This window comes from Bufo bufo, chromosome 9, assembly GCF_905171765.1.
Source record: "Bufo bufo chromosome 9, aBufBuf1.1, whole genome shotgun sequence".
In the NCBI taxonomy this organism is placed as follows: Eukaryota; Metazoa; Chordata; class Amphibia; order Anura; family Bufonidae; genus Bufo; species Bufo bufo.
The window spans coordinates 24,898,274-24,919,293 of NC_053397.1; the positions used below are offsets into that span (position 1 = coordinate 24,898,274).

The 21,020-nt window shown below is 43.6% G+C and overlaps 1 long non-coding RNA gene across 1 annotated transcript; it reads left to right on the forward strand.

The window, feature by feature from the left end:
- The first annotated feature begins 320 nt into the window (after window positions 1–320).
- On the forward strand, window positions 321–20,817 carry LOC120979248. Its single transcript, XR_005774260.1, has 3 exons — window positions 321–452; window positions 18,230–18,231; window positions 20,805–20,817. It is a non-coding gene; the product is annotated as an uncharacterized LOC120979248 (long non-coding RNA).
- Window positions 20,818–21,020: the final 203 nt, after the last annotated feature.

The window sequence follows — 21,020 nt, forward strand, 5'->3', positions numbered from 1 at the left end:
TTATTTCTGAATAAAAAAATCTAAAGAATGTATTTAATGTCTTTTGACTGATATTTATTGGAAGGATTTTTCGCATTCAGAATACATTCAGTCAAACCTACATTTTTATACCAGAGTATTGCCATACAGTACCTACATAATACAGCCATTTAGGGGGTCGTTTATCAAACTGGTGTAAAGTAGAACTGACTTAGTTGCCCATAGCAACCAATCAGATTCCACCTTTCATGTTGGAAAGCTGCTTTGGAAAATGAAAGGAGGAATCTGATTGGTTGTTATGGGCAACTAAGGCTTAAGGCACACGGCTGTTGCTGGGCCATTCCGTGCATTGGGGACCACAATTTGCGGCCCCCCAATGCACGGGCACTATCTGTGCGGCTGCCGCGACGGATCCAGACCCGTTCAACTTAAATGGGTCCATGATCCGTCCGCAGCGCAAAAAAATAGAACATGTTCTATTTTTTTTTTGCGGTGTGGAGGCAAGGAGAGAAACCCCACAGAAGCTTATAGGTCCGCATCCTTGGTGCGGTGAGCACGCGGCCAGTCCCTCATATTGTGGACCAGCTGTTTACGGGCCACAATACGGCTACGGCCGAGCAATGGCCGTGTGCATGAGGCCTAAGGCTGGGTTCACACGGGCGTTGCGGTAAAATGTGCGGGTGCATTGCGGGAACACCCGCGAGTTTTCCGCGCGAGTGCAAAACATTGTAATGCGTTTTGCACTCGCGTGAGAAAAATCGCGCATGTTTGGTACCCAAACCCGAACTTCTTCACAGAAGTTCGGGCTTGGGATCGGTGTTCTGTAGATTGTATTATTTCCCCTTATAACATAGTTATAAGGGAAAATAATAGCATTCTTTATACAGAATGCAAAGTAAACTAGCGCTGGAGGGGTTAAAACAGTTTTACAAATAATTTAACTCACCTTAGTCCACTTGATCGTGTAGCCCGGCATCTCCTTCTGTCTCCTTTGCTGAACAGGACCTGTGGTGACGTCACTACCATCACCATGGTAAAAGATCATGACGTCACCAAAGGTCCTTTACCTGTAATTAATGCTCACCACAGGTCCTGTTCAGCAAAGAAGACAGAAGAGAAGCCGGGCTGCGCGATCAAGTGGATTAAGGTGAGTTAAATTTTTTTTTTTTTTAACCCCTCCAGCGCTATTTTACTATGCATTCTGTATTCAGAATGCTATTATTTTCCCTTATAACCATGTTATAAGGGAAAATAATAATGATCGGGTCTCCATCCTAATCGTCTCCTAGCAACCGTGCGTGAAAATCGCACCGCAACCACACTTGCTTGCGGATGCTTGCGATTTTCACGCAACCCCATTCACTTCTATGGGGCCTGCGTTGCGTGAAAAACGCAGAATATAGAGCATGCTGCGATTTTCACGCAACGCACAAGTGATGCGTGAAAATCACAGCTCATCTGAACAGCCCCATTGAAATGAATGGATCGGGATTCAGTGCGGGTGCAATGCGTTCACCTACCGCATTGCACCCGCGCGGAAATCTCGCCCGTGTGAACGCAGCCTAAGGCTGAGTTCACACCATAGTTTAGGTTTTGATTCTTCTGATCCGTCAGAAGAAGAGAAAAAAGAAAAAAAAATTGATCCTGTTGCATCAGTTAGGGCTCATCCACACGACAGTTGTTGTTTTGCGGTCGGTTTTTCACGGATCCGTTGTTCCGTATCTGAGTTTTTTTTTTCTCTGATTTAAGTCCTCTTCCGTTCCGTTATTCCACAAAACATATCCGTATGGTTTCCGTATGCGATCTGTTTTTTGCGGATCGGAAACGGAAACAGTAACTTATTAATCACCAAACACATGAGCAATATGGGCTGGGCAAAGCATTTCTACAGTATGGATTCGCAAAATACAGATGTCGTACGGATGTGTTCCGTGTGCGTTCCGTATTTTTGGTGGACTCATTGATTGAATGGGGCCTCGGACCGTGATTTGCGGACAATAATAGGACATGCACTACTTTTTTGCGGAATGGAAATACGGAAACGGAATGCACACTGAGTACCTTACGTTGTTTTTGCAGACCTATTGAAGTGAATGATTCTGCATACGGTCCGCAAAAAAAAACGGAACGGAAGAGGAAAGAAAATACGCTCGTGTGCATGAGCCCTTAGGCCTCATGCACACGACCATTCCGTTTTTTGCGGTCCGCAAACCACAGATCCGCAAAAAACGGAAGCTGCCCGTGTGCCTTCCGCAATTTGCGGAACGGAACGGGCGGCCCATTGTAGAAATGCCTATTCTTGTCCGCAAAACGGACAAGAATAGGACATGTTCTATTTTTTTTGCGGGGCCACGGAAAGGAGCAACGGACGCGGACAGCTCACGGAGTGCTGTCCGCATCTTTTGCGGCCCCATTGAAGTGAATGGGTCCGCCTCCGAGCCGCCGGACCCAAACAACGGCCGTGTGCATATGCCCTTATGCATAGGATTGCACAGGATCAGTTTTTTTTTACAGGATCTGTCCAACAAATGCATTGAAAAACCGAATCCGTCACTCTGCGGATTCGCAGACTCCAAGACCGGATCAGTCAATGCGGCAATTTTAATGCCGGATCCGGCACTAATACATTTCAATGGAAATAAATGCTGGATTCGGCATTTCAGCAAGTATTCTGGAATTTTGGACGAAGACAAATACCGCAGCAAGAGGGACTGAACTGATGCATCCTGAACGGATCGCTCTCCATTCAGAATGCATTAGGATAAAACTGATCAGTCTTTTTCTGGTATTGAGCCCCTAGGACGGAACTCAATACCGGAAAAGAATAACGTTAGTGTGAAAGTAGCCTAAGCCCCCAATGCACTTTACAACTGGTTTGTCAGAGCACAGTACTGGAACACAAGTGAGTATGAAGATAAGAATTACATAACCGGACTCGGCGTCACTCACACTATCCACCGCTTACTGTAGTTTAGGGGGTTGTTTCAGAGCTGCCATATTCCCTTTAATGTCCCTGGTGGCCTAGGGCAGTAGAGTGGTTAATGGCAACATCCTTGTGGTCTGGGGCTATCAAGGGGTTAATTGTAAAGTCCCTGGTGGTGTAAAGCAATGAAAAAGTCACTCCTCTGGGCTCCAGTGATATTCTGCTTTAACAGGAAGCTGAATGAGATCCCAGCAGGGCAGGAGACAGAAAAGACCGGACAGCTGTGATTATAATTGGGCAGAGCGCTCGGCCTCAGGGGTGCGACCATAGCAGATTCAGAGAGAGCAATTTTTTTCCAGACAAGTGTATTGCTGTTGGGGAAACCACTGCAGATGTTTACACTGTTGGTGAATGGTGTCAGTTAAGGCCTCATGCACACGACCGTTGTTGTGTTCCGTTCCGCAAAACGGGGTTCCGTTGTTCCGTGATCCGTTTCCGTTTTTGTTTCCGTGTGTCTTCCTTTATTTTTGGAGGATCACCAGACATGAAGGAAAGTAAAAAAAAATCTAAGTCAAGTTTGCCATGCAAATGATAGGAAAAAAACGGACGCGGACGCACGGACGCGGATGACAATCTTGTGTGCCTCCGCATTTTTTCACGGTCCCATTGACTTGAATGGGTCCGCGAACCGTTTTCTGTGAAAAAAATAGGACAGGTTATATTTTTTTGACGGACTGGAACCACGGATCACGGACGCGTATGACAAACGGTGCATTAGCCGAGTTTTCAACGGACCCATTGAAAGTCAATGGGTCCGCAGAAAATCACTATATAGGAGTATTTTATACTGGCACAAATTATAGGGGTACTATGGGCACCTTAGCTCAACTGGGGGCACTAAGTGTTTTTTGTAGTGGCACATAGTACAGGTCATTTGATCACATGAAGGCATTCTGGGGACATTGGCTCTACTGTGGGCACTAAGAGAAGGTTTTTTCTTTGTTTTTTAGTGCCACACAACAGGGCATTTTTTGTACTGGCGCACATTATAAGGGGGCTTTATTAAAACTGGGGGACTATGGGAGAATTATTAATTCTGGGACGCTATTACTGTTAGGGGCACTGTAGAAACACTATTACTGCAAAGTGCACTCTGGCACATAATTATTACTATTGCTGGGATTTTGGGGAGCACTATTACTGTGGGGGCACCCTGGCACAGTATCAGCTTAGCAGAGTTATTTTTGGGGGACATTATGGTTACACTATTAGTGTCAGGGGCACTATTTGCTGTGCGCAGTTATTTTTTAGAGCTTTGTGTTGTGGTGCAATCTGTGTGTAACTAGTATTTTCAGAGGGTTTATCTGTTTCTACAGTATAGTTTTGGGGGGCACAGCGTCTCAGTATTGGGGGTGCATGATGGGATGTTGAGAAGGTGGGAGGAAAAGTAAGAATCTAAGATTTCTGTCTGTAAACTCTGCAGAGACGTGAGATGGCTGAAAGAAATCATCATGGCGGTCTGGTCTGAATGGAGAAGATGAAGAAAGAGAACATCTACATCAGAGGAGACGTCACTGGATGTAAGAGGTATGGGGCGCTGTATTAGGCTGCCTTCACATATGCGTTAGTGATTCTGGCGGCTGTTCCAGCTGAGAACAGCCTGACGGAATTTACTGCATCCGGCACTGCTGGATGCAGACAGAATGCCCGCCGGCCCCATTAACTATAATTAACTTTTATTTTGAACATAGTGAAGAGAAATTCCGTACCAAGTGTAGGTGATGTGGGCGGCGTGATATGTGGGTGTGGCTGTGTGTGGCTTGAGGGTGGGCGGGGACACAGAGGCCCCATAATTTCCTATTGCCCGGGGGCCCCATTAATTGTCAGTCCGCCCCTGGCTCAGTCCCACTCAAGTGAATGGCGCTGATCTGCGATACCAAACACTGCCACTATACAATGTACGGCGCTGTGCTTGGTGAGCTGTGAGATGGCAGCGGCGCTTACCGGAGTGTCATGGTCTCATCAAACAACTGATCGGCGGGGTGCCAAGTGTCAGACCCCAACCGATCAGATACTGATTACCTATCCTGAGGATGGGTCATTGGTATAAAAAAAAAGTCTGAAAACTCCTTTAATATCCCATGAATTAGCATTGTGCTTTGTAAGGGAATTTCACTGTGAATTGGACAACAGAAATTCTGCAACATATCTGCTATGTGTGAACAAAGCCAACCAGGTGACTTTTATATATTACGCTATGGCGTCTGTCACTATCTAATAAGCTGGCATTGATGGCGGATTAAGGGAATTTCACTGTAGAGTTAGCACACAGTATAACGTGCATCATGTACTTAGGGTAGGTCTGCCACAAATTTTACCCTTTGCAATGCATAGGGCGATAACTGCGGCAAATGATCCACAGATGACTTTCTGCAGCAAAGTACATCCCACGTGGATGCACTCTTAACCTCTTAGTGACTAATAACGTACTATGTACATCATGATGTGGTGTTAGTTACCGCATCATGACATGCACAGTACGTCATGAGATGAAAGTTTCACCGCAAGTACACTTGCGGTGACACCGACATTTAAACGGGTGCTAAGGACAGCTGAGCCGTCCGGGCACCCAGCAGGGGACCAAACGCAGCGGTCCCTGCCTTTGGATCGCTGCGATTGGTCAGTCAGATTTGACTGACCAATCGCAGCGTTCAGCAGCACAACTCCGATCTCCTCAGTGAGTGTTGAGGAGATCGGGGCTGCGCTGCAGTGTTTACTGTGACCCGATCTAGCCCTCCTTATGGGTGGCCGAGCGACCGGGTAATAATGAGAGGGCCAACCTTCCCACCCCTCCCCGCACCCACAATGCTTCAGGATGGCCGAGCGGTAGTAGATTGTCAGCTGTAACATACTAGGGTGGCCACTGGCTTCACCCCAGAAAGCCGGACCTCACCGGCCATGCCTCCAAACCGATAAACCACACCAGCCTCCGTGAAGCCACGATACCGTGAGACCCTAACTAAGAAATTCGGCCAAGAAATAGAAAAGCTATGGATCTCAGGCTATGGAGACACTAAAACATTATTTGTTTTGTTTCAAAAATGCTATTATTGTGTAAATCCTAAATAAAAAAGAAAAAGTATACATATTAGGTATTGCCGCATTCATAACGACCTGCTCTATAAAATGATATCACATGACCTAACCACTCAGGTGAATGCCGTAAAAATAAATAAATAAAAACTGTGCCAAAATTACCAATTTTTTGGTCACCTTGCCCCAAAAAATTGCAATATCAAATGATCAAAAAATCATATGTACGTAAAAATGGTACCAATAAAAACTTCACCTCTTCCTACAAAAAACAAGCTATTACACAAGACAATCGGCAGAAAAATAAAAAAAATATGGCGTTCAGAAAATGAAGACACAAAAACCAATTTTTTTTTCAAAAATGCTTTATTATGTAAAACTGAAACAAACAACGAAAGTAGACATATTTGATATCATTGCATCCGCAACAACCTGCTCTATAAAAATAGCACATGATCTAACCTGTCAGATGAACGTTGTAAAAAAATAAAAATAAAAACGATGCCAAAACATTAATTCTTTGGTTACCTTGCTTCACAAAAAACATACTATAGAGCGATTAAAAATCATTTGTACCCCAAAATAGTACTAATTAAACTGTCACCTTATCCTGTAGTTTCCAAAATGGGGTCACTTTTTGATTGTTTCTACTGTAGGGTGCATATAAGGGGCTTCAAATGGGACATGGTGTCTAAAAACCAGTCCAGCAAAATCTGCCTTCTAAAAACCATGTGGCGCTCCTTTTCTTCTGCGCCCTGCCATGTGCCCATACAGCAGTTTACTGTGTTTCTGTAAACCGCAGAATCAGGGTAATAAATATTGAGTTTTGTTTGGCAGGTAACCATCGATGTGTTAAAAAAAAAAATGGATTAAAATGTAAAATCTGCCCAAAAAGTGAAATTTAGAAATTTCATCTTAATTTTTCTTCAATTCGTGTTGAATACCTAAAGGGTTAACAAAGTTTGTAAAATCAGTTTTGAGTAACTTGAGGGGTGTAGTTTCCAAAATGGGATCATTTATGGGTGGTTTCTAGTGATGAGCGGGAGGTGCCATATTCGATTTCGCGATATTTCGCGAATATTCGATTTAATATTCGTCTTATATTGGTCTAAATCGAATATTTGTCATTATTCTATTTATCGCGATTAATATGTGATTTAATTATTCGCGTATTGCGTTTTTTTAACTGTATAAAGCAACTTTCCTATTGGTTTGCTAATGGTATGTGTATTTTACGAATATTCGCTATATTGCTATATATTCTTGTTTTAGAATATGACGACCATTCTAAAAAACAAAGTTAAAGCAATATAGCGAATATTCGTATAATACACATATAGACTGCAATTTAACTAATATAGTGCTATAATCTTTTATTTTATAGTAAAAAAAAATTGTCTCTTCTGAACTTCAGATTTGGAAAAAATTGACACTATCGTATTTTACGAATATTCGCTATATTGCTATAACTTAGATTTTTAGAATATGACTAATATTGTAAAAAACAAAGTTATAGCAATATTTGTCAAATTTTTTTTATATAAAAAATTATTCCTTCCAGCTTTATTTGCTTGTGGGCCAATGACTCATTGGCCCACAAGCAAGAAGCAGTGAGGGATCATGTTTTTTCAGATGTTTAAAATTCACGAATATTTGATATAGCGAATATATAGCACTATATTCGAAATATTCACGAAATCTCGAAGTTGCGATATTCGCAAAAAATATTCATTATTCGAATATTCGCGCTCAACACTAGTGGTTTCTGCTATGTAAGGCCTCATGCACACGACAGTTGTTTTTCTCGGCCTCCGTTCCGTTTTTTTTGCGGATAGGATGGGAACCCATTCATTTCAATGGGTCAGCAAAAAAATGCTAAAAGTCCATCCGTTTGTGTTCCGCGTCCGTTGTCCGTGTTTCCCTTCAGCAAAAAAAAAATTGTGCATGTCCTACTTTTTTCACATTTGAGGACAAGGATAGGCATTTATTACAAGGGATCTGTGGGGAAAAAACAGATCCTCATGCCGCATCAGGTTTTTTTTGCGGACGCACAATTTGCGGATGCAAAAAACAACTGTCGTGTGCATGAGGCCTAAGCCTCACAAAGTGACTCCAGACCTGAACTGGTCCTTAAAAAATGGGTTTTGGAAATTTTCTTAAAAAGCTTAACAATTGCTTCTAAAATTCTAAGCCTTCTAACGTCCCAAAAAAATAAAATGACATTTACAAAATGATGCCAACATAAAGTGGACATATGGGGAATGTTAAGTAATAAATATTTTATGAGGTATCACTTTCTGTTTTAAAAGCAGAGAAATAGAAATTTAGAAAATTGCTAATTTTTCAACATTTAGGGTAAATTCTGAATTTTTTCATAAATAAAGGTGAAATATATTGACTAAAATTTATGACTGTTATGAAGTACTATGTGTCACGAGAAAACAATCTCAGGGCTCTTTCACACCTGCGTTGTTGTCTTCCGGCATAGAGTTCCGTCGTCGGGGCTCTATGCCGGAAGAATCCTGATCAGGATTATCCTAATGCATTCTGAATGGAGAGAAATCCGTTCAGGATGCATCAGGATGTCTTCAGTTCCGGAACGGAACGTTTTTTGGCCGGAGAAAATACCGCAGCATGCTGCGCTTTTTGCTCCGGCCAAAAATCCGGAACACTTGCCGCAAGGCCGGATCCGGAATTAATGCCCATTGAAAGGCATCAATCCGGATCCGGCCTTAAGCTAAACGTCGTTTCGGCGCATTGCCGCATCCGACATTTAGCTTTTTCAGAGTGGTTACCATGGCTGCCGGGACGCTAAAGTCCTGGCAGCCATGGTAAAGTGTAGTGGGGAGCGGGGAGCAGTGTACTTACCGTCCGTGCGGCTCCCCGGGCGCTCCAGAGTGACGTCAGGGCGCCCCAAGCGCATGGATCACGTGATCACATGGATCACGTCATCCATGCGCATGGGGCGCTCTGACGTCACTCTGGAGCGCCCCGGGAGCCGCACGGACTGTAAGTATACTGCTCCCCCGCTCCCCGCTCCTACTATGGCAACCAGGACTTTAATAGCGTCCTGGGTGCCATAGTAACACTGAACGCATTTGGAAGACGGTTCCGTCTTCAAATGCTTTCAGTACACTTGCGTTTTTCCGGATCCGGAGTGTAATTCCGGCAAGTGGAGTACATGCCGGATCCGGACAACGCAAGTGTGAAAGAGGCCTTAGATTGGCTTGGATAAGTAAAAGTGTTCCAAAGTTATTACCACATACTGTAAAGTGATACATGTCCGATTTTCAAAAATAAGCCCAGTCACAAAGGTGCAAAATGGCTGTCATTAACCCTTTCAAGCCCAGAGTTTTTTTTTTTTTCGTTTTTGTTTTTCGCTCCCTTCCTTCCCAGAGCCATAACTTTTTTATTTTTCTGTTCACATAGCCAGATGAGGGCTTGTTTTTTTTCAGGACAAGTTGTACTTTCCAACGCCACCATTTAATTTTGCATATGATGTAGTGGGAAGCGGGAAAAAAATCCAAATGGGGTGAAATTGCAAAAAAAAAAAAGCAATTTCACCACAGTTTTAAGTTTTTTATTTTATTTATGACGTTCTATGTGCAATAAAACTGACTGGTTACTTTTATTCTACAGGTCAGTACGAATCTGGTGATACCTTATATGTATAGTTTTCTTGCATTTTGATAGGTATAAAAAAGTTTTATTTTTTTGTCACTATATTTTGACCACTATAACTTTTTGAAAGTTATGTGTACAGAGCTGTATTGGGGCTCATTTTTTGCGGGGCAATCTGAACTTTTCATTGATACTATTCTGGGGTGTGTAGGACTTTTTAATCACTTTTTATTTATTTTCTTGTAGAAAATGAAGCGACCAAAAACGGCGAATTGGCTATTTGGACGCTTTTTTTCAGTTTTGCTGTTTGCCGTATGGGGAATATATTTTTATATTTTTATACTATGGGCATTTTCGCACATTGTGACACCCATGATGTGTATTTTTAGTTCTTTTATTGTTATTTTGGGAAAAGAGGGGTGATTTGAATTTTTATGTTTTTTTATTTATTTATTTTTTTTAACTTTTTTTTTAGCACTTTTTTATAGTTCCCATAGGGAACTATAACATGCAATCATCTGATCGCTATTATCATAGACTCCAATGCACTTGCATTGGAATCTATGATGATTTCAGTACTTTCCTATGGAGCCCTATTACAGGCAAGGGCTCCGTAGGAAATACTATGCAGCAGCCTCCTGTCATTCATAAATACAGGGTCTGCTTCATACACGCTCTGGCTCCTCCGATCGCCAAATGGGGGAGCCGGAGCACAACCTTTCGGTTTTCAGCACGCGCAGATGCCATGGTCAGGATTGACCAAGGCATCTGAGGGGTTAAATGTCCACGATCGGCATTACTGCCGGTTGCGGACATTAGCCGCGGGAGTCTGCTAAGGGAAGCAGGCGGCAACCCACGGCTATGGCACCCGCAGTGGGCAGGAGCGGGCGTCATCTTTAAACATACTCCCGATGATGTACATGTATGTCATCAGGTGTGAAGGAGTTAAGGGGTTAAAGGAATTGTCCAGCCACTAACATTTTCCTAAAGCTGATTCAGGTCAGCATTAGGGTACAGCCACACACGGTCAGGTTTCTGCATGCAGTTTTGGAAGCCAAAATCAGGATAATAAAAGGAGAGGAATTATAAAGGACAGATATGGCTTCTCCTCTTTTATGAATTAATTCCTGGTTTTGGCTTCCAAAACTGCATCAGGAAACCTGACTGTGTGGCCGTACCCTAAAAGACAGTAATACTGTAAGAGATTCTCATCTTACCGTTCACCTGCCGCTTCCATCACAACACTTACGGGTACCCGCTGGTCTCCACTTCCTGGTCCCATGTAACCACACAGGAAATGCCTGCACAGCCAATCACTGGCTAAGACGGGCCACCACTGTGGACAGTGCTGGACGTAGTGGGCACTTCCTGTGAGTCGAGACAGACCAGGAAGAAAGTGACCAGAAGAGGAAGGAGAAGCATCCTAATGACAGCAGCGGGGGATCGGTAAGGTGGGTATTTATTGCTTTACACTGATCTGCAGACAGTTTTAAGAAATGTCCAGTAGCTGGACAACACCTTTAAAGGGGTTCTCCAGGCTACAGATATTGATGACTTATTCTACCGATAGGTCATCAGTATCAGATCGGTGCGGGCCCTACACCTGGCAGCCCCTCCAATCAGCTGTTTCAGACACCGGGAACTATGCAATTTATGAAGCTGGAGGCAGGCAGCTCCATGGCCATGTTGGGGACAGATATTGCAGCTCCACTTTCACTCAAGCGAATGGGAGCTGAACATGAAACTGCACAGTCTATGGAGCCTTCTAATTCTGCTCTGGGCACTGTCACCCCAAAACAGCTGGATCACCATCAATCTTGTATTGATGACCTATCTGTAGTCCGGAGAGTCTCTTTAGTCCTTCACCATAGACACTCAGGGTACGGCTACATGATCAGGTAGCCGTAAACTAAAACCAGGAATGAATTAAAAAAAGAGGAGACGTCGTATCTGTTCTTTATGCTTTCTCTTTTGTGATCTGCTCCTGATTTTGGCTTCCAAAACTGCTTCCAGAAACCTGACCATGTGGCCAAATTCCCACTTTTTGCACAACTTCTGCTAATAGGCAAACTTCAACGTCATTTATTTTATTTTTTTTACTCTCAGGTATGGAAGTAATTTTCTTGCCAGGGGTTAAAGTCACATACCTATTAGAGGACTCAGGCCATGTAAGCAATTGTTTATATCGAGAGCATGAGATCCTTCTGCCCTCGCAAAAGGCAAAATAATGAATAAGTGAAGGTCTGACATTTCCATTACACAAAGACATCTCCGAGCATCTTAATGATCCTGTCTGGTCCACATGTAGTGAGATTCTTCTTCAGCGTGACTGTCTGGGTAATCTTCAGTACTGCGCGCAGGCACTTTGTCAGTGGACACATAATTCTCGGAGCTGCACAGTCTGGTGCTGCCTGTCACCGATCCGCCAATGTATCTTGCAAGAACATCAGGACCAGCAAAATAAAGGGTGTCCAGCTTGCAGAATAGGCTTGCAACATGACAGCTTCTCAAAGAGGGGGTTTTCATTTCTGCTCAACATGTGGCATATTCTGATAGGAGTATGGCAGATGAAATACGCAACGAGTATCTGATGGAGACAAAATATGTTTAGTTCATGATAAAATAGAGATGGCAATGGTTGTTGCAGACGACTGCAGACATTATGGAAGACCAATCCTTTCAAAATTCTATGGTTAAATTAAGCAGTACACATACACTCACCTAAAGAATTATTAGGAACACCTGTTCTATTTCTCATTAATGCAATTATCTAGTCAACCAATCACATGGCAGTTGCTTCAATGCATTTAGGGGCGTGGTCCTGGTCAATCTCCTGAACTCCAAACTGAATGTGAAAGAAAGGTGATTTAAGCAATTTTGAGCGTGGCATAGTTGTTGGTGCTAGACGGGCCGGTCTGAGTATTTCACAATCTGCTCAGTTACTGGGATTTTCACGCACAACCATTTCTAGGGTTTACAAAGAATGGTGTGAAAAGGGAAAAACATCCAGTATGCGGCAGTCCTGTGGGCAAAAATGCCTTGTGGATGCTAGAGGTCAGAGGAGAATGGGCCGACTGATTCAAGCTGATAGAAGAGCAACGTTGACTGAAATAACCACTCGTTACAACCGAGGTATGCAGCAAAGCATTTGTGAAGCCACAACACGCACAACCTTGAGGTGGATGGGCTACAACAGCAGAAGACCCCACCGGGTACCACTCATCTCCACTACAAATAGGAAAAAGAGGCTACAATTTGGACAAGCTCACCAAAATTGGACTGTTGAAGACTGAGAAAAATGTTGCCTGGTCTGATGAGTCTCGATTTCTGTTGAGACATTCAAATGGTAGAGTCTAAATTTGGCGTAAACAGAATGAGAACCTGTATCCATCCTCTAATGGCTACTTCCAGCAGGATAATGCACCATGTCACAAAGCTCGAATCATTTCAAATTGGTTTCTTGAACATGACAATGAGTTCACTGTACTAAAATGGCCCCCACAGTCACCAGATCTCAACCCAATAGAGCATCTTTGGGATGTGGTGGAACGGGAGCTTCGTGCCCTGGATGTGCATCCCTCAAATCTCCATCAACTGCAAGATGCTATCTTATCAATATGGGCCAACATTTCTAAAGAATGTTATCAGCACCTTGTTGAATCAATGCCACGTAGAATTAAGGCAGTTCTGAAGGCAAAAGGGGGTCCAACACCGTATTAGTATGTTGTTCCTAATAATTCTTTAGGTGAGTGTATATGGTATACATAATGACCATGATTAGGATGGTGTCACATAGTTGTAACATAGTCAAACCATAGTGTCCATACTTAACCTAAAGTGGATATAAAAAGTCTACACACCCCTGTTAAAATGTCAGGTTTCTGTGCTGTAAAAAAAATTAGACAAAGATAACTCATTTCAGAACTTTTTACACCTTTAATTTGACCTATAAACTGTACCACTCAATTGAAAAACAAACTGAAATCTTTTAGGTGGAGGGAAGAAAACAAAACAAAAAACTATGTGGTTGCATAAGTGTGCACACCCTCTTATAACTGGGGATGTAGCTGTGTTCCGAATTAAGCAATCACATTCAAAATCCTGTTAAATAGGAGTCAGCATACACCGGCCATCATTTAAAGTGCCTCTGATTAACCCCAAATAAAGTTCAGCCTCTCTAGTTGGTCTTTCCTGAAATTTTCTTAGTCGCATCCCACAGCAAGAGCCATGGTCCATAGAGAGCTTCCAAAGCATCAGAGAGATCTCATTGTTAAAAGGTATCAGTCAGGAGAAGGGTACAAAAGAATTTCCAAGGCATTATATATACCATGGAACACAGTGAAGACAGTCATCATCAAGTGGAGAAAATATGGCACAACAGTGACATTACCAAGAACTGGACGCCCCTCAGAAATTGATGAAAAGACGAGAAGAAAACTTGTCTGGAAGGCTACCAAGAGGCCTACATGAACATTAAAAGAGCTGCAGGAATATCTGGCAAGTACTGGCTGTGTGGTACATGTGACAACAATCTCCCGTATTCTTCATATGTCTGGGCTATGGGGTAGAGTGGCAAGGCAAAAGCCTTTTCTTACGAATAGAAAACACATCTGAAGTCTCCCAAAAGCATGTGGGAAAAGGTGTTATGGTCTGATGAAACCAAGGTTGAACTTCTTGGCCATAATTCCAAAAGATATATTTGGCGTGAAAACAACACTGCACATCACCAATAGTACACCATACCCACAGTGAAGCATGGTGGTGGCAGCATCATGCCAAGGGGCTGTTTTTCTTCAGCTGGAACTGGGGCCTTAGTTAAGCTAGAGGGAATTATTAACAGTTCCAAATATCAGTCAATATTGGCACAAAACCTTCATCTTTCAGCATGACAACGACCCAAAACATACACCCAAATCAACAAAGGAATGGTTTCACCAGAAGAAGATTAAAGTTTTGGAATGGCCCAGCCAGAGCCCAGACCTGAATCTGATTCAAAATCTGTGGGGTGATCTGAAGAGGGCTGTGCCCAGGAGATGCCCTCGGAATCTGACAGATTTGGAGTGTTTTTGCAAAGAAGAGTGGGCAAATCTTGCTAAGTCAAAATGTGCCATGCTCATACCCAAAAAGACTGAGTGCTGTAATAAAATCAAAAGGTGCTTCAACAAAGTATTCGTTTAAGGGTGTGCACACTTATGCAACCATATTATTTTATGTTTATATTTTTTCTTCCCTCCACCTAAAAGATTTAAGTTTGTTTTTCAATTGAGTTGTACAGTTTATAGGTCACATTAAAGGTGGAAAAAGTTCTGAAATGATTTATCTTTGTCAAATTTTTTTACATCACAGAAACCTGACATTTTAACAGGGGTGTGTAGACTTTTTATATCCACTGTATATCACCATACAGTCAAAGACATCTGAAGCCCAGGGTAATTCATTTGTGTCCCAGTGTCTACCTTGGCTGCCCAACCATAATCCATGGTTCAATAGTCTAGATTTACTTCTCCAGAAAAGGGGCCAGGTTGTAGTTGAGGGAGGAACCTAAATGTAGGCATACATATTCAACAGTTGTTGGTAGGATGATCATTTGGCCCACAGCTGTCTCTTCCAACTTCTTCAGAGCTCTTTCATACACATCGAATGTGTAGTCTGGCAAAGACTTATCTTCTGGAAGAATAAAAGGATCGGGTGAAAATGAGTGTTGATCGAGCATGCTCGGCACATGGCGGTATTTGGCCGATTACCACATGTGCTCGAGCGCAATGCTCGAGTCTCCTCCCCAGTCCCCACACGTTTACCTGCAAGCAGCCCATAAACGTGCAGGTAAGTACTTTCTTCACTGTAATGTCGTAGCCATGTTGGTTACTGGCATTACAGTGATTGCCTGGCCGGAACGTGTCCTCGGGTGCTATATAGCACCCGATGACGCGTGTTCAGCTCAGTCTTAGTCAGGGAGAGCTGTGCTGAGGAAGGGACAGACAGTGTAGGGAGTGATGTAGGAATATTTTTATTAGAAAAACTTTTCAGAGACCCAAAAGTCCTTTTAAGGACTATTGTTGTGTGTGGCAGCAGCAATATCTATTTTTAGCGCATGATGGGCAAAAGTTCCATAAATTACGACCAAGACCATATAACTACTGAATAACATTTATTAAGTAAATAGAATATAAGAATATATGTGGATGTAAAGGCCGCAATGTTAATTCTTTGCATAAATAAATTCCTTTTTAAATATAGAGATAAAACCAACATGTCCACTCAAATAATGAGCGACTTAACCCAATGAATCTAACATCGCGACAGTATAGGAAAGGGGGGGCGGGAGCTGATTGTTGTTCAGTGCCGTGAATGTGCATTAACCGTTATCTTCTTCTTTTATAGGTACCTGGATCGTCTGTTGGTGAGAGGGACCAATCAACTTCACCAGAGGGCACCTGCAACTTTCCCCAGATGTCATTCGCCGATGACTTCTCCAATCAAAATAATAACTTTATTATACACTACATAAACCTATACGTACAATGAACAGAACCATGCCATCATGTGTTCCCTTAATTATATATACAATTCCAGGCTCATACAAACTGCGCTAAATAGCTAAAACTTTACAGACCCAAAAGTCCTTTTAAGGACTGTTGTGTGTAGCAGCGATATCTATTTTTAGCGCATCCTGCTCTAAATAGCGCACAATAGTTAGGCCATTGCGGACAGTGACATTACCAGCACCACATCTCCAGTGTAACGTGTGCACATCCCAAAAATATATGTGACATCCAGTGTTTTTTTCTGTAGACGCTGCGGACAGTGACATTACTGGTGGTACCTCTCCTGTATAACGTTTCCTCATCCCAAATACTTGTGACATTCCCTATAATGTTTTATTAGCCACTGGTGACAGCATTGACATTATCTGCGGGATATCTCCTGTGTGACGTTTCCACATCCCAAATACCTTTTTAAATTTGTTTGCGCATACACTTCCAAATCCTACGCTACTGTACGTGTGACATACTTTCAAGCATATATAACATTTAATATGAATAAGGCGAGCAGTAAGGGACAGGGAAGTGGCCGTGCTGCTGATGGTGCACACAGAGGCCGTGGCCCTGGGCGTGGTGAAACTGTGCCTGCTGTCAGAAAAACAAGAAAAACAATCATCCACCATACATAGCTTCATGTCCCAGTTTGCAGGGCGGCGCAGGACACCACTCTTGAAATCAGACCAGTGCGACCAGGTGGTCTGTTGGATTTCAGCAGATAATGCTTCCGATCGGTTAAGCACCACCCTGTCTTCCACCAAGTCCAATCTTAGTAGCCAAGAGTCTGCTCAACACAATCCTCACCCTGATCCTCCTTCCTCCCACCATGGAGAGTCTGGGTAAACAAGTGATCCCACACTCGGATATTCTGAGGAGCTCTTTTCAGCGCCATTCCTTGATTTAGCCCTCTCGCCAAGCACGCTTGAAGAGGGGCAGATCTTGTGCTCTAATTCCAAAACTCTTGAGCATCCCCAGTCACAAGAAGATGGCGGTGGGGAACGGCAATTACTGTTTAATGAGGTGGATGATGATGAGACACAGTTGCCAATAAGTCAACAGCAATTACTGTCTCAAGAGGTTGATGAAGAGGATGCGACACGGTTGTCAATCACTGAGGTTGTGGTTAGGTCAACAAGTCAGGAGGATAAGCAGAGTGAGGAAGTGGAAGAGGAGGTGGTGGACGATGAAGTCACTGACCCAACCTGGGAAGCCGAGCGAGGACAGCAGTCCAGATAGGGAGGTATCTGCAGCACCGCAACAGGCTGGAAGAGGCAGTGGGGTGGCAAAAGGGAGAAGGCGGGCCACACCGAACGGACCTGCAACTGTTCCACGGAGCACCCCCTTGCGGAAATCTCCCTTGCCAAGGGGTAGGTGTTCCGCAGTATGGTGCTTTTTTGAGGAAAGTGCGGACGACAAAAGAATAGTAGTTTGCAACGTGTGCCGTACCAAAATGACCTGGGGCGTGAACACTAGCAACCTCACCAGCATGATCTTCCACATGGCATCCAAGCACCGTAATAAGTTGTACGAACACCTGGGTCCACAATCTGTGTCTGCGGGTCACACCACTGCCTCCTCTTTCCCTGCTGGCCAATCCCCTGTCGAAGGCGCAGGCCCGGATGCCTCCCACCCTGCACCTGGACCTTCGCAAACACCATCAGCAACCACATCCACTTCCGTGTCCCAGCGCAGCATCCAAATCTCCTTACCCCAGGCCTTTGAACGCAAGCGCAAATACCCAGCCACCCACGCCCAGGCCATAGCACTAAATGTGCAGCTTTCCAAATTACTGGCCCTGGAAATGTTGCCATTTAGGCTTGTGGACACTGAGGCCTTCCGCAGCCTGATGTCGGCGGCAGTCCCGCGTTACGCAATCCCCAGTCGCCACTGTTTTTCAAGGTGTGCCGTGCCTGGTTTACACCAACATGTGTCCCATAACATCACACATGCCCTGACCAACGCAGTTACTGGGAAGGTCCACTTAACCACGGACACATAGACAAGTGCATTCGGCCTGGGACGCTACATTTCCCTGACGGCACTCTGGGTGTACGTTGTGGAGGCCGGGAGCGAGTCGTACCCTGGGATGGCACAGGTGCTACTGACGCCAAGGATAGCGGGCCCTATGTCGATCAGGGTTTCCGCCAGCACCTACGTTAGTGGCTCCAACCCCTCGCATAGAATGTTTTACAGGGTCAGCTCACCTGCAGGACCTCGCATATAATGCTTTACTGGTCAGCTCACCTGTAGACCCTTGCATATAATGTTTTACAGGGTCAGCTCACCTGCAGGCCCTCGCATATAATGTTTTACAGGGTCAGCTCACCTGCAGGCCCTTACCTTCAATCTTTTACAGGGTCAGCTCACCTGCAGGCCCCCACCTACAATCTTTTACAGGGTCAGCTCACCTGCAGGCCCTCACCTACAATCATTTACAGGGCCAGCTCACCTGCAGGCCCTCGCATATAATGTTTTACAGGGTCAGCTCACCTGTAGGCCCTCGCTTATAATGTTTTACAGGGTCAGCACACCTGTAGGCCCTCGCATATAATGTTTTACAGGATTAGCTCTCCTGCAGGACCTCACCTACAATCTTTTGCAGGGTAAGCTCACCTGCAGGCCCTTGCATATAATGTTTTATAGTGTCAGCTCACCTGCAGGCCCTCACCTACAATCTTTTACAGGGTCAGCCTTACCTGCAGGCCCTCACATATAATGTTTTACAGGGTCAGCTCACCAGCAGGCCATCAATCATAATTTTTCAAGGGTGTGTATGATGCCCTCCTTTATGTGTAATAAAGGGTGTATTGTAGTGCCGGTTCCTTGTAATTTTTGGCAGCCCTTTCACGTGCATAGGCTTTATGAGTGTAGGAGTCCCACTACCTGAAAAATTATACCACAATGTGAATGAGGCTCTCCTTTATTTGATATACAGGTTGTATCGTTGTGCCTCTTCTTTGTAATTTTTACCAGCACTTGCACTTTATATACAAGTAAATATACAGAAAAGAATGTTTCCTAACAATTTTTCCTCTAAAATCTATTTTATCTTCGGTTTGATGCGTATTATTGTGAGTCTGTAAAAATGGCGTACTACTCGGACAACATCGTTCCCAGCAGCGACCTGGGAGTCCAAGATGCATCCAGACATCCTCCCCATGCTGTTCCCGAACCATTTCAGTGGTGTTTCCATCAATTTCTTACCTTTTACTATGAACCAGACACCCTCCCCTCTTCAGAGCAGGGGGTGCCTGGTTTAATGCTCGGGTTCTCCCATTGACTTCCATTGTGCTTGGGTGCTCGGTAGAGTTAGGAGCTCCAGATACTCATTATACTGTCAGCCGAACCCACAGTTCTTGGTGGGGTCGGCCTACAATACACTAATGTGTATGGAGGCTTTGAGAAATGGAACCAAAGGCCATCAAGAAGAACACCACACTCTGAAAAATGTATAATGACCATACCATGAAGTATGGCCCAGCTATTGAAGTTTTGCCCAAGCCAGAAGGCCTAGCAAAAAGGCTGAACACGGCACCAGCGTAACATAAATACAGTATGTTATTTCAAAACTGGACAACGCATTTCAAGACCAGTTATAGATCTAGGATCCATCTGAAGTGCAAAGATGCTGGCAAATTGGATTTATAAAAAATGTAAATATTATAGAAACAGATACATGCGTTTCTATAATGTCTTTAAGAACAGAAAGTGAAGTGTGGTTTCTGCCCAATGATATTGGGCAACCTAGAGTCTCCACTGCTGAAGTACTGCTGTACCATGGACTTTCAAAATAACCATATATAAGTGTCTCGGGAGTATAACTTGAAGAATCTGAGCCTAATGTAAAATCTGTTAGTGAAAGTCTAAACTATGATATGTCACTTATGATCCTGTCTCTTCAAATGGGTAAAAACAAGCATTTCAGATGGAACCATGACAAACAATTTGGTCCTGATTTCGAGCCCTAAAAACTCAAAAATGTGCAAAAAAAGTCACTATTTACACCCTTCTTGCCAAAATCTGGAAAAGGGGGCATGCTTTGCCAGAGGACATGTGGCCTAAAACTTTTAGACATTTACGAATTTACATTTATTTATGAATACTAAATCCAAAGAATGGCATATGTTTCGGTGCAAGTCTACACCTGCCCTGACTTTAGGACAGTCCAAAAATGTATCAGATTTATAAGGAGGCATGCACCTTTTAATAAACTTTGTGTAATTCACTCCAATGATCTTTTTTAGACTAGGGTATAAAATTCAATTCTTAAAGAGTGTCTGTCAGCAGTTTTGACCATGCTAGTAGGTAAGGGCTTGGGACAGCAGGACAATTATTCCTTTTGTGGAGCTTTTATCATCAGCAGTAGTGAGAATATGAACTTTATCCTACCAGATTCTGTTCCTTAAAGGGGTTATCCAATGAATAATGTAAAAAAATGAAAACCATACATAATCTAGTACATAACATCCTCTTTCTAACAAAACTACAACCAGCCCTGTACCTCACATGGATCCAGAGATCTCCCCATTCATTCCTCCAATTGCTCTGATAGATTTATTTCAACCTGGCAGGTTAGGGTGCGTGTGTGCCTTCCTCACAGGGCATGTCCTTTCTGCTGCAGCTGGTGGCAGTAAAAAGATGGAACTGAGCATGTGCTTCCATCTCATTGAGCAGGACAGAGAAATTAGAAAAGAGTCAACAGCAGGTGGCGTCATACAGATAGATTTAATTAAATAACATGCAATTGAATTGAATTACGTGCAATTACAAACATATTCAGATGTAGGTGCTGGTTTGAAAACTGTAGAATATTTTCTGTGGGACAACTCCTTTAAGTGCCCAGGAGACGGAGCTTCACAGTGAAG